Below are 13,247 nucleotides of genomic sequence, written 5' to 3' on the forward strand. Positions count from 1 at the left end.
CTGCCGTAGCGCGCTTTTGTAGGGCCTCGGCTAGCTCTGCTGATTATTGTATGCTTATAATATTCTGGGTGCATGTTTTTTGGGGGGATTGGGGGGATTTTAGCCTTTTCCTGATGCCCATCGGCATGTCTGTTTTCGTGCCACTTTGACCCTCATAGGATATATTGAGGCTCTTTAGTATGTTTCTCCCTGTTTGTGTTCTCGTGAGTTTTTCGTGTTGAGAGATCCTGCTGGCTTTAGTTATTTCATCAAGGGCGTTTGATACGCCGAGCTTCATGAGTCATTCTGTGGGTGTGCAGTGGGGAAGTCCCAGAGCCACCTTGATACTTTCGCTAACGATTCCCTCTATTTTCTATTTTCCGCATTTAGTGAGACGCAGATATTGAGTCGCGTATGCTATTCCGCTTATCACGAAAGCCTGCACCAGGCTTGATAAGTTAGCCTCTTTCGTTAATGTTTTCCGGTTGGCGATGCGTCTAATTAGTCTTATATTTTACTGCGTGCTGTTTTCGAGTCTGCTGATGGCTTTACTATATGGTGTCCATTGCTTTGGAGTCATATGCCATGGTACTCTTATTTTATTTCTACTCTCGGTATATGGGTGTCCTTATAGTTCTTGCTTCTATTTGGGGTCGATCTTTTTGCATTATACTCCAAGGTGGTTAGTAAATGAAGAGTTCCCAGTCACGAAAGAGAGAACAAAAATTATGTACGACGCGATAGTGTAGGCTACCAGCCCACATATAAAGCTCGGTCTGAACAAACCGTATGAACGTGCCTGATAGGCCTAGGGGTGAAGTGAATGCTACGATCCTGGCAGGTTGATTCTGGTCCAGGGCCGGATTATCCAGGGTTCAAAGGGTTCAAATGAACTGGGCCCACCGTGCTCACGGGCCCCCAGAGCTGAAAAAAAAAATGGTGGGCCGCGATGTTTGCTTCAAAACTTAGTCAAATTATCATATTCCTGATTTCTCATGGTAAAACTTTAGAGCTTAGGTATTGCAACGTCGAATGCTTCAAAAGCTGTCCGTTGGATCGTAAGCTTAATTGCAAAGCCAGCCTCATATTTCGCCAGGGAAAATTCAAAACTTTGTCCTCGTCCAAATTGATTAAAAATACAAAATGGTGTTAAGTTTCAAACCCCTCGAGTAACGAGACGGTGGTGTCGAAATGGGCGTCCGTTGCTCCAAGACTTTACGCGACCACCTCGGAGTTCGCGGCACCAGGACGCAGCGGCGTGGTGTCGCATGTCGGTAGCAAAGGCAGCAGCTGCTTCAGTTTGTGTCCGGGGGCACTGTGCACAGAGGCGCTAACGAATTCGCCGAAGACCGCACGCGCCTGTGTTTGGAAACAGAGCGTCGCGGCGCCTGCGGGTTAGCACCGAGGAGAGAGGGGGTCATCTCGCCCCGTGAAGAAGAGCGGTCTCCGCATTCCTTTCCCGCGGTGTGCTCCCGCACTAACCGCGTCCGCGAGAGTAGCGCACGGTTCCGCCCTTGGGCAGCAGAGAGCCTCCTTTACGGACCCCCATGCCTATCATACCTGGCGGAGTCGCCATCGTGCCGCAAGAGTAAAAAGGGTGCTCTGAAAGGACGTCTCTGGTGGGCGGTTCCCCGAATGTGTGCGTGCGATTGGACTTTAAAAAATGAACTAAATTGTCTAACTATAGGTACGCGGGGAGAAGAAAGTTGTTAAAAACTAGAGCCCGAGTGCTCTCTTGTGTACACCCTCTCAGATGTTCACCATGTAAATAAACCTTCGTTAAGTTCTCTAACTCTTGACCTGCCTCTCCTTGGGTCACCGCCCAATGTTCAAATGCCTGCAGCCCGACGTCTGACTCGGCTATTCGCTACCCGTTGGTCCGCTACCGTAGCATGTCTCAACGCAACGATAGTCTTGGCTGGTTCTATTTTCAGATGGTTTCAGCTCACCCCAACTGGTACTCAACTCGCATTACCTGGTTGTCTGCAACCAGGTAATGCTGGTATAGACCTTTTTAGTTTCGATGCCTGGGTGCAGCTATCTTAGTTTGATGGTGGCGCCCCGTATGAGCCAAACTGAGAAAGTCCGCTCCTGCTCATCCTGACGCCATCTTGGGGTGTGCTGTTCGTGTCGATGCTGCGGTGCGGTAGTGTAAAAGTGCTGTTTCGCGGTGCTCGTGAAAGCTATCTGACACCTTGGTGCTATTTGTGATTTGTTTGAGCGCGCCAGCAAACAGTATACCATCCGTTTGGCATGGCGGCAGCTGTTGGAAACAGCACTAGCGGCCGGAGTGACTGCGAAGGACTGCGCTTGACTTCCGCAGTGAGGGTGTATCCGTTGTATCTTTCACGATACATGTTTTTTACATTATATTTTATAATCGTAATGGTAACTGTACATACAAACACGCAGCGAATGAACCGTACGGGCAGCTACCGAACGCGGAATGCAGATATTACGAAAGACGCCTTCCAGTTATCGCCGCATTAATTTAATGTGAAGTGCGACCCATTTCGATATACGATCGAGCTGTCGTGCTTCAACAATGTATACTTTCAAGTTAAACCACGGTTCGAGACCAGCACATAAAAGAAGTATATGTCCAAAGTACCATCCATCGACGTTTTTATGCAGCCTTATTGTTCGTCCTGCAGAGCAACAACATCGTATACCCCCGTCCCGTACGTCGTAGCAGCATCGTTCGCACGACGTATTGTTGAGCAAAACGTTGAAAAACTTGCACTCTCAGCTGCACCATGAACAAAGACGACAAATTCGCAGCACATACAGCTGCGCTTACGAAAGCGGCGCCGCCCGTTGGCGCGGCGGACTACGGCACTCTCGTCAAGCGCTACTCTCTATAGGGGAGAAAACCTGGGCCAGGGGGCGCTGCGCCGCTCTGTGCGTCAGCGCCCTCCATGAAGACCCCATCAAAACCTCCGCGCAGTGCGGCCGCATCGTTTGCTCCTCGCCTCATAGAAAAGCATGCTGTCGTCTGGTTGGGTTGGGTGGTTCACAGGAAGGGAAAGGCGCAGTATCTGTCGCACTTGGTCTGTGGACACCTGAACCGCACCGTAAGGAAGGGATGAAGGTGGGAATGAAAGTGGATGGAGAGAAAGGGGAGCCGTAGTGGAGGGCTACGGAGTAATTTCGACCACCTGGGGATATTTAACGTGCGCTGGCATCGCACAGCACACGGACGCCACTTCGTTTCGCCTCCATCGAAACGCAGCCGCCGTGGTCGGGTTCGAACCCGGGAACTCCGGACAGTAATCGGGCGTCTTACCACTGCAACACCCCGGCGGGGCTCTCGCACCTCTGTTTGTAACTGGCGGTGCCGCAGCAGCCATCGCGGAACCAAGTCGGCCTCAAGAAACAGATATATGTCATTAATGGCATCACTCGGCGCTTATAAAGGGAAAACACATACGTTAATCGTTCTATCCCCATACGCGATCCTGCTTCGGGAGCTCAAAACTGCGCATTCGCTAGAGGAGATAACTAACTAGGGATTGCGCAGCGTAGCTGTGGAATTAAGAAGACAAAGGTTTACTTGGAGAGATGTCCCCACCTGCATGAAAAGTCTTCAGGCATTTCCTCGCTCTTCGTCTCGCGGAGAGAGGAAACCGAAAAAATGGCATGCCTCTCATCGTTAAAGGTAGATAAGTCATTGATTTCGGATGGCAGCGCCACAGCCGCGAACTCCCCCTGACCGCTGTCATCAGGAACCAAAGGGTAAGGCGGCATGCTTTGTGCCTTTGTAGGGAACGCGTCCTAAACGCGCCGAAAGCAGGCACCACGGCGCCGGCAGCATCGCCTAAAACGTCTGTCCCCAAAGAGTTGAATAGGCCCCTTTCAAGTGAGCAGTCACAAATGGAAAGGAAGCTCCCCAACCAGCGCCCAGAGCACTCGTCGCTGTGTACACGCGTATCAATTCTCAACGAGAAGGCTGGACCCTTTATTCTCTGAACAACATGGAAGAGACATCAAGAGGTGCCGCCTCAAGTCCTTCAAAATACCTGTCGCTTGCCTCTGCCTTCGAGTACCGAATTCGCGTTCATGTTCTTTTTTTTTTTTTTTTTTTTTTTTTTTTTTGTCTGAGCCTGCCAACAAGCGCTCTTTGAAAACAATGTCCGCGGCGATCAATTAATCATAATTTCTCACTTTCGAAAGCACCGATAAAAAGCGTGCCTCCCGCCAGCCTCTATGTCAGCCGGGGCACAGAAAAAAGCAAAAATAAGAAACACCACTGGCAAAGCGCGCCGGCTTTGCGCGCACAGACGCACGACCATCCCCCCTCGTCCTCACTCTCCCGCTCCGCGTGCACGTGCGGCTGCCTGGAGCACGCGCTCCCGAGCGAGCGGGCTGCGCAGACTCCGCAGACAGCCGCGCGCAGCGCGGGCGGGTGCGGATGCGCGTAGGCACGGCCGGTCTCGAGGGAGAGCGCGTGAGCGCGCGCTCTCTCCCTCGAGACCGGCCGTGGCGTAGGTTTTGTAGTTCCTCTCCGCTCCGCTGGAAACCAAGCGCTGGCGTCGCGGAGCAAACTCCAGCTTTGGTTCCCTATCGTCGCTAGGCCTAAATTGTTCCGCATCGAAGGCACATCCGACGGCGCTTTGTAATTGCTCAGCGCTATAGTAAATGGTCGCTCATGGAACTGCCTTACTGCCGATCTCATAGTATCAGTAAAAGTAAGATGTAAATTTCGGTGACGCCTTAGCAGCGGAGCCAGTGTGCAGACGACCCGCGCGCTGCACTGCACCAGCGGCAATGTGTTGCGTAATTTATTTGTATTGCAATTATCAGTAACACGGTATGATGAGTCAGAAATCTGCATCAAAGTTTTTTTTTTTTTGCTGTTGGATTATTATTTAAGTGAAGAACGGATTTTAGCACGCTCTTCTTGCGCTGGCGGAAGAGATCCACCGTATCGTTGGCGCGGGGGGCTTGGGGGAGGCACGGCCTGCCCGGCGTGAGTGCTTACTACGGCGTAGGAAGTGAAATGGGCATCATATTCGTGAGTCCGTCATTGGTACCAAGTCTATCTGGCTGACATAAAATGTTCATAGGCGAAATTAATCAGGATAGACTGGAAAGCGGTGAAGCAGAAACGTATCACAGCTGAACTCGGACTGTCGATGCGTGCTTCCCGCATACGCTCTCGGCAATCATCTTGCGATTTTTTTCATTGTTTGTGCATTCTAGGATCACGCATTGCTGCCCTGATGCCATTAAAACTAAAATGGGCGCTATTAAAGCCATTTAAGTATCTCAAACGACAATATACCGAGATGCAAGGCCGCTCTGCTATGCATGAAGCGTGCGATTGCACAGCCCACTCGGTACTGGCAACAATGGGCCGGCGCAAGGAATCTGTTTAGAGAGTATTTTCCTCCTCCCCTGCTTGCTCTCGGTAAAACCAAAAACGGTCCATAGGCTTGTTCTGCGCCTACCAGCTGAATGCCATCTGGTCCCACATGGTGGTCAAGTGGAATCAACAGGTTTTCAGTTGGGAGTTAGCACATACCAGCTGGTAAAACAACTGACCTCTGTCATTACTGCTGTTGAGGTCAGTTGTGAGTTTTATTAATTTGAGCATAAGCAGTAGACTTTGTGACGAAATCAATAAACTATTTGTTAGGGTTTACGACTGCTCTTAGCTGACAGCGGCCTCAGTAATTTTTAGCTGCTGTGAGCAGAGGCACGAGATTCTCGGGCGGCTGAACGTTGAAGATCTCATCAAGAAACTCTCCCAGCAAAAGGCTCGAAAACCTCTGTAAAAACGTAAATACATTTATTCACTTGCTTAAATTTGGAATAAAAAATCAGACATGTTTTTCTAATACACACCAATTTTAAAAGATGAATTCTTGTGAAATATATATATTTCCATATTGAGTAAGTATGTAATGTGTCTGTAAAAAAAATAGAAGGACGCTTAAGCTCTCTTCTAGGCGTGATAGTAAGGCCTAATTTTTTTTTTGCCACATTTTAAAGGAAGATACATTTACGCGAAGGAGGATCGACATGGGAGGCGGCAAAGAGGTACCATTAACGCTGTCCCATGATACATTTAAAGGAGTGGTTTGGGCGTCCGTCTCGACTGCGGGAGGTGGTTCGTTCGAAACCCGCCGCCAAACCCCCCCACCGATAAAAATGGGTACAAGCGTCCTCCGGCCTGGCGCCCGGCTCTCACAGGGGTGTGCGCTTGGAAGAGGCGCCGCAAACCCCGCTGCGCTCCTTCTGGGGCAAAATAGTTTCGAACACTTCAGCCTGCAAAGGTGGTTCGAGTTACCGTGTTTCACGGGGTTCAAAACTGAAAACGAGTCGTGTCCTGCACACGCGAAAACTCAGAAAAGCCTTGAAGTTTCAAGTGCGAAACGCTCTAAGCCAGCGTGTCGAAAGACGTAAAGGTTCACTATCACTGATGAAGTTCACTTCTCAGAGATCACTGCAGTCCTGGATAAGTCAGGATTTCCGGCTGTCTGACTTTGCGACCGTCTCGTCCACTATATTTTCAGTGCACATCGTATTGTTTCGACCGCCGTCTATATATGGCGGCGGCGGCCTGTCGGTGGAACTAGCTGCATACAAGGTCAATGTACAACTGGTCGCGCAACTTGGAAGAAAACGCGTGTAGCTGCCTACTGCCAGCGGCATCAACTCGATGATGAGGGCTCCTGCGAACTGTGAGGCAAATTACTAGCGCACAGAAAATAAGATCTGCCAGAACTCCAAAGAACTAGAAAGTGAACATAATATTCGCGCTCAGGAATGAATGCAGTTTTTGTTTCTTGCGTAAGAAAAAAACGTGTCACATTTTTAATAATATTTTAACTTGTTTCTAACGGCCTCTCTCGGCCACTTATTATCCGCTGCGTAGTTGCCCAAAGCTCAGATATGGCTCAGACCAAAGCTTTTTTCATCCGCGGGATGGGTGCGTCGTCGGCCCCGGTTCAACGTTCATCGTTGCGTGCTGCGTACAGACTGGGTTATCTGTAACAAACAGTCAGTATTTCATTCTGCTGGTTGTGGTAGAGCTTTACAGCAAGGCGAAGACTGTCTGTGCTCGATGAGAAACTGATTGCCGCTGCATGTGCGCATTTCCGGACGATGGGACAATGCTGCGTCACAGCTCGGCGACTCGGCTCGGCCTCCCAGGCACGTCGCAAAAGTGGTGGCTTGTTTTACGGATACACATCTGCATGAGCGGCGTATCGCTGCATGTTTTAATTGAGTGGTGAAGGTGAGATTTTATTGCCCCCAAGACGCGTGTCGCATTGCTCAGAGCCTTCCGTTCCGCTCCCTTTGCTGCGTGTTTTGCTTACTGCGTCGTATTACCGCACCAACGTTCGCTGAACGTGCTTTAGCTGTTATTACAGTGATGTTCCTATTGTCAATGGGATCTTTCTCATGAACATGTTAAATGCTTAAGTTGTAAATTTGTAACCTCACATTGGCTCCTTTCAGTGGCAAATAAAGCGCAAGTAAAATATGGGAATCATGAACATGGCGAGATTAATTGGAGCGAAGCTATATCGTAGATACTTTCACTTCTCAGACGCATTAACTTTTAAATACTAGCAATCCCAATTTGAATTGCTTACCTAAGCTTTTACAGGTTGGCGTTCTAGCGCTAGCGTTAGTTATTCCGTTCGTTTGTTTTTGTTGTTCTTTGACGCTGATATGTACTTTGTTAGCAAGATCTTTCACCCTTTTATAATCTCACCGCATCTCGTTTGGAGACCTACGCTCAGGAAATTTTGTTATCACGAGGATTTCATGAAGACCATGACGAATTAGCGGTGGTCGCTCTCCTACACTTAGATTTCATTGTCGTGAAGCGTCTATGTAAGTAATCGTGAATTAATAAAGCCTGGCTTTCTATGCAGCACAGCTTCACTCATTTATGCCCTTAGTGAAATGCCTCAGGCCATGTGGTTCTATCCATGTGCTTGCCGAATTCACTTGAAGGCCCTTGTTCACAAACGTGCCCGAAGAAATAAGCCCCAGAATGCGTTTACATGACGCGCGACGAAAGACTAGGCTAACGACGACGGAGGCAGAACGATGCTATGATAAGGTGGTTAAAGATGCCGTAACATTTCAGTTAACGTAAAACTTGACAGTAGAAATCCATGTCAAGTAAAGTTGGCTGAACAGTTACGATGTCCATTTTTCTGCCTTATCCGAGCATCGTTCTGCCTCCGTCGTTGTTGGCCTTGTTTTTCGTTCAGATTGTAGGCACTATAGTTCAGACAATCAAATTCCCCGCAAAAAGTACGTTACTGTGACGTCACAAGCAACGTCACGTGTTTGATGTGCCTCACAGTTCGCAGGGGTATAGTGCTCTAGAATATTGGGCAGTGTGACGACCGGCGCCGGAGAGCGGGCCGCTTTTGCGATGACAAGAACCGACTCCCGCGAGAGGGCGCGACGTGCAACAGGGGTGCCACGTTCGCCGCTCGGCGTGTAGCGGCCGCGGGATAGCGGGGGTACATAGGAGGGGTGCGGTTCTCTTTGGAGCGATTTTCAGACGCTACGCAATTAGTGTGATAATTAATAAAGAGGCTGCTTAGTCCAGGTGCTTAAACTGATCCCTGCCCTTCTTTTACGTCTATCTGGAGACATCGTGCACGCTTGGGTAGTCCTTCGGAGCAGCGCGCGATGTTTCAATCGCTATCTGAAACTCTCAAGATTTCTTCCTGCGGACAGTTACAAATCGTACAGATGAGCAATTTGTACTTAATGTTTGCAACGAAGCGTGGTGTTTTGGAAGGTGAAAAACAGTGTACATGCGAATCAAAGCTTGTGCTTCGTAAGGCCTTTTTAGGAACAATTATTTTTTACAAACTTTATTTACGAACACCTGCTTACATTTTGCAGCTTGCGCTTATTAATACATAACAACGTTTATCTTAAATCGTCAGTAATCTGTGATATATCTCTTAAATCGGTGTTCCTAATTTGTGTGCCCTAATCCCCGCTTATAGGAATTACAAATACAGTGTGCGAGCAAAGCACATTTATTCACTACCGTACTAATTTAAAGCACTGTGGTATTTACCGGCAAAAAAAAAAAAATAAACAAGGTATACGCGACTCAAGCATTTATTCTTTATTCGTGATTAACATATACGTATAACGCGGACATTTGTTTGCGTCATCATCATCATCATCATCAGCCTGATTATACCCACTGCAGGGCGAAGGCCTCTCCCATATTTCTCCACTTAACCCGGTTCTGTGCTAGCTGCATCCACGTGACCCCTGCGAACTTCTTAATCTCATCCGCCCACCTAACTTTCTGCCGCCCCCTGCTACGCTTTCCTTGCCTTGGAATCCAGTTTGTTACCCTCAGCGACCGTCGGTTATCCTCTCTTCGCACTACATATCCTGCCCATGTCCATTTCTTCTTCTTAATTTCTACTAGAATGTCGGTAACTTGAGTTATTTCTCTGACCCACTCTGCACGCTTTCTATCTCTTAATGTTACCCCTACCATTTTTCGTTCCATAGCCCTCTGGGTTGTCCTCAACTTAAGTAGAACTCTCTTGGTTGGCCTCCACGTTTCAGCCCCATAGGTGAGTACAGGCAAGATGCAACTGTTGTACACTTTCCTTTTGAGCGATACCGGTAAGCTGCTAGTCATAATCTGCGAGTGCTTGCCAAATGCGCTCCATCCCAATCTTATTCTTCTTGTTATTTCCTTTTCATGGTGCGGATCTGCGGTTACTACCTGTCCTAAGTACACACATTCGCCTACTACTTCCAGTATTTCGCTACCTAATGTAAACTGCTGTTCCTTCCCGAGGCTGTTGAACATGACCTTAGTCTTCTGCATATTGATTTTCAAGCCTACCTTTCTACTTTTCCTGTCTAGGTCATCAATAATTATTTGCAGTTCATTCCCCGAGCTGCTTAGCAAGGCAATGTCATCAGCAAATCGCAGATTACTGAGGTATTCTCCATCTACCCTTATCCCTAACTGCTCCCATTCCAAGTCTCTGAATACCTCCTCTAAGCAAGCTGTGAATAGTACTGGGGAGATTGTGTCTCCTTGCCTAACACCTTTCTTTATGGGAATTTTGTTACTTTCTTTATGCAGAACTATGGTTGCTGTGCAGCCACTATATTTGTTTGTGTGCCACTAACCAAAGCAATAAAGTCTTGTACTCAATAAAGTCTTGTACTACTACTAACCAAAGGGTGAACCAGCTATTTAGATGAAAAAAAAAAAAAAAGTCTAGTAAAGTTAGGGCATTACTTCAAATAAAATGTGACAAATTAAACCTGTCACATACGTAATACGTTCATAGTAGGCACTACAGTGCGGACGCTTTACTGACATCAAATGGTACAGAGCAAACAAATAAAAGCACTGATAATTGCGCGTCGAATTGGCAGGTATAATGCAGTTCTTGGCGCGCACCGAGAGAAAGCGGAAAAATGCTAAAAAGATGACGAGCACCTAATACGCAAGCAATTAATATAATGCCAAAATCAAATGCGGACATAATGCGTTTTTATTCTTTGAGTGTGTGGTATGAAGAGGGGGGGGGGGGGGGGGGGTTAAGTAATCGACTGGATATACTTGCAACTACTACTGCTTACCGGACTATATATAATCGGGCTACTTGCCGCGGGTGCTCTTTGCAGTACTAACCAGACTATAATTGTTAACAAGGTTGATATTACACGTGAAATACTTCCAAGAGAATTTAATTATTTTCCTTTTGGGAACTCTTGTCGTGATTCGCTTACTTCGCAAAGAGCGAAGCCGCAAAAACACATTAAATTTCATTGCTTCAAGTGGGAGCTTTTCTGGTGCTCCAAGGCGGTAAACTTTTTGAACCTTCAAATTTTACAGGAAGTTTGCAAAATCTGAAGTGCAAAGCAGTCGGAAAGGACCGTGCATCCGAGCCAAATTTTTGAGTAAATTGCGACCTAGCTTCGAACCTATGACGTTATTTTTGTTCGTGGTGAGAAACCGTGCCGGCCTCACAACCTCTCTTTCGCAGAAGGATGATCTAGCGGAAGCGAATTAAGCGTACCCTATAGCCTCTGCGTCCTCTATTTTCCATCGTTATTTCTTTTTCAAAGCTATTATTATTTTTTTTTATGAACATAAAATAGGACTAGAGCGATCTTCTGGAGGCAATGACTTGCATATTACCGGTGGCTTGCGCTCCCTAGAATGGAAACATTTTCTGGAACAATTAGGTCATTGTTAAACTATAACGCATTGAGATTAAATCTTAAGTATAGCGCACATCTCTGGGTATTTATAAAGCTACCCGTTGCAACAATGTTTCAGCTTATGGAGAGAAAAGAAAATAGTGTGTTCTTAGATTAGTGTACAGTTTCACAAATTGTCTCTTAAATTTCGACGCTTCTATCTTTATACGCGTTCGATTGCAGCCTGTTTGTGCGCTGCTTTCCTCTTCCAGGGCCTTCATTTGGTTCTTATGCTGGGTTGTTTCCTCCTTTTTTATTGTTTTAATATATCTCCATTTTTCTTCGTCTTTATATGCCTGCATTCTTTGTCGTGCGTTTGCCGTGCCGCACGAAACTTCTGAACCTTTGTTCACATTCGCTCTTTTCACGACGCTGCGTGCCTTCCACCAACCCCTTTCTCCCTCCCTGGTATCCGACACGTTTCTTTTTATTTTCCTGTGCAACCTTTACCTCCCACTTCTTCCACCTTTCCTGACCCACTGTGTTCCGTTATTCAGTAGCCAGTTGGCGTGGTGTCGTTCGTTTTTCATGTCCTTACCTTACTATATCTCTACGTACTTCATGCGGGGTAGTCCACATTCAATTCATTCCAACTGAATGCCGACTTCTCTTGTGGCTTCAGTGACGTACTGTAGTCGGCATAGTTGGCGTGGGAAACAACGGATTATACCATTTTGGACTGTTTTGATAATGGGGGTTACTGTGACCAGTTTTAGTCAGCGCTGGAACGCACGTGTTGTATGTTTCACTTCTTCATACATCCTGCCTCCACACCGTCCTCGTTTCAAAACTACTACATTTCTGGACATGAATTAGGTGCTTTAGGAATGCTAAAGCAAGCTGTACGGCGAGTGAAGCGTGCTGTGCGAGTCGTACACCGGCCTTCTCCAAGCTGTTTTCTTGGGAGCCAACTCCTGTCATGTTACTTCCCCGAGGTGTTGCAGACGGCCTAAATGGAAAATAAATTAGGTTATTGCTAACAGCACTGAGCACCGTTAACCGGCATATTTGTAAAATCTTGTCGCGAACACCTCGAGACGACGCACAAGCAAACAAGAACGTACAGTAAGCGCGGTATCCGCCCCGCCGCATAGCGCGCATACGCGGGCGCCCAGACGGCTGACACACCAGTTGCTGGTGGCGCCCTCTGCGCTGCGGCGCCTCCGTCATCGCAAAAGCGGCCCCTCGCTCCCATGCATTTCGCGTCGCGGTCGACACACTGCCCAATCTTCTACAGGGTTTTGAATATTTGGGGGCTGGGATTTAAAACATTCCTATGCAAAATCTACTACACCATTCGAGCTGAAATAACGTTCACAAAGTAGCAAAATATCGTCTACGTTATCTGATAAGTGATTCAACATCGGTACTTGCCTAGATTTTCCGAAATCGAGAAAAAACTGCTCTCGGCGGCGTGCACAATTTTCGCAGAAGAGAGTCGAAAAGCTATTTTGACATGAGACGTCATCTGTCGACCAGTGAGACAAGCTCCATCCCGGCCGTTGGCGCGCTTGCCTTGCTGCCCGACAGATGACGCATCATGTCAAAGTAGCTTTTCGACTCTCTTCTGCGAAAATTGTGCACGCCGCCGAGAGCAGTTTTTTCTCGATTTCGGAAAATCTAGGCAAGTACCGATGTTGAATCACTTATGAGATAACATAGACGATATTTTGCTACTTTGTGAACGTTATTTTAGCTCGAATGGGGCAGTAGATTTTGCATAGGAATTTTTTAAATCCCAGCCCCCAAATATTCAAGACCCTATAGAGCACTATAGCAGGGGGCACTGAGAAACTAAAGCCTCTAGGGTGCCTCGATACCAGCGCCGCCGGCGCGCTACATCGAGGCACCCTAAAAGCCTCGCTCAGAGTCGACACGCAGGGGAGTTACGCTACCATTTGTTCTTCTACCATGCTGCATACGCTAGTAAAATGTGAATTTATTCCGCAAATTGAAAGCAAGAATGGTACTTGATAGATGCAAAAGTGATTCCTTCTGTTTTAAAAGTGGACGTTATGTGCAGAACATATATA

This window comes from Amblyomma maculatum, chromosome 1 (genome assembly GCF_055883805.1).
Source record: "Amblyomma maculatum isolate TAMU_Amacu chromosome 1, ASM5588380v1, whole genome shotgun sequence".
Lineage (NCBI taxonomy): Eukaryota > Metazoa > Arthropoda > Arachnida > Ixodida > Ixodidae > Amblyomma > Amblyomma maculatum.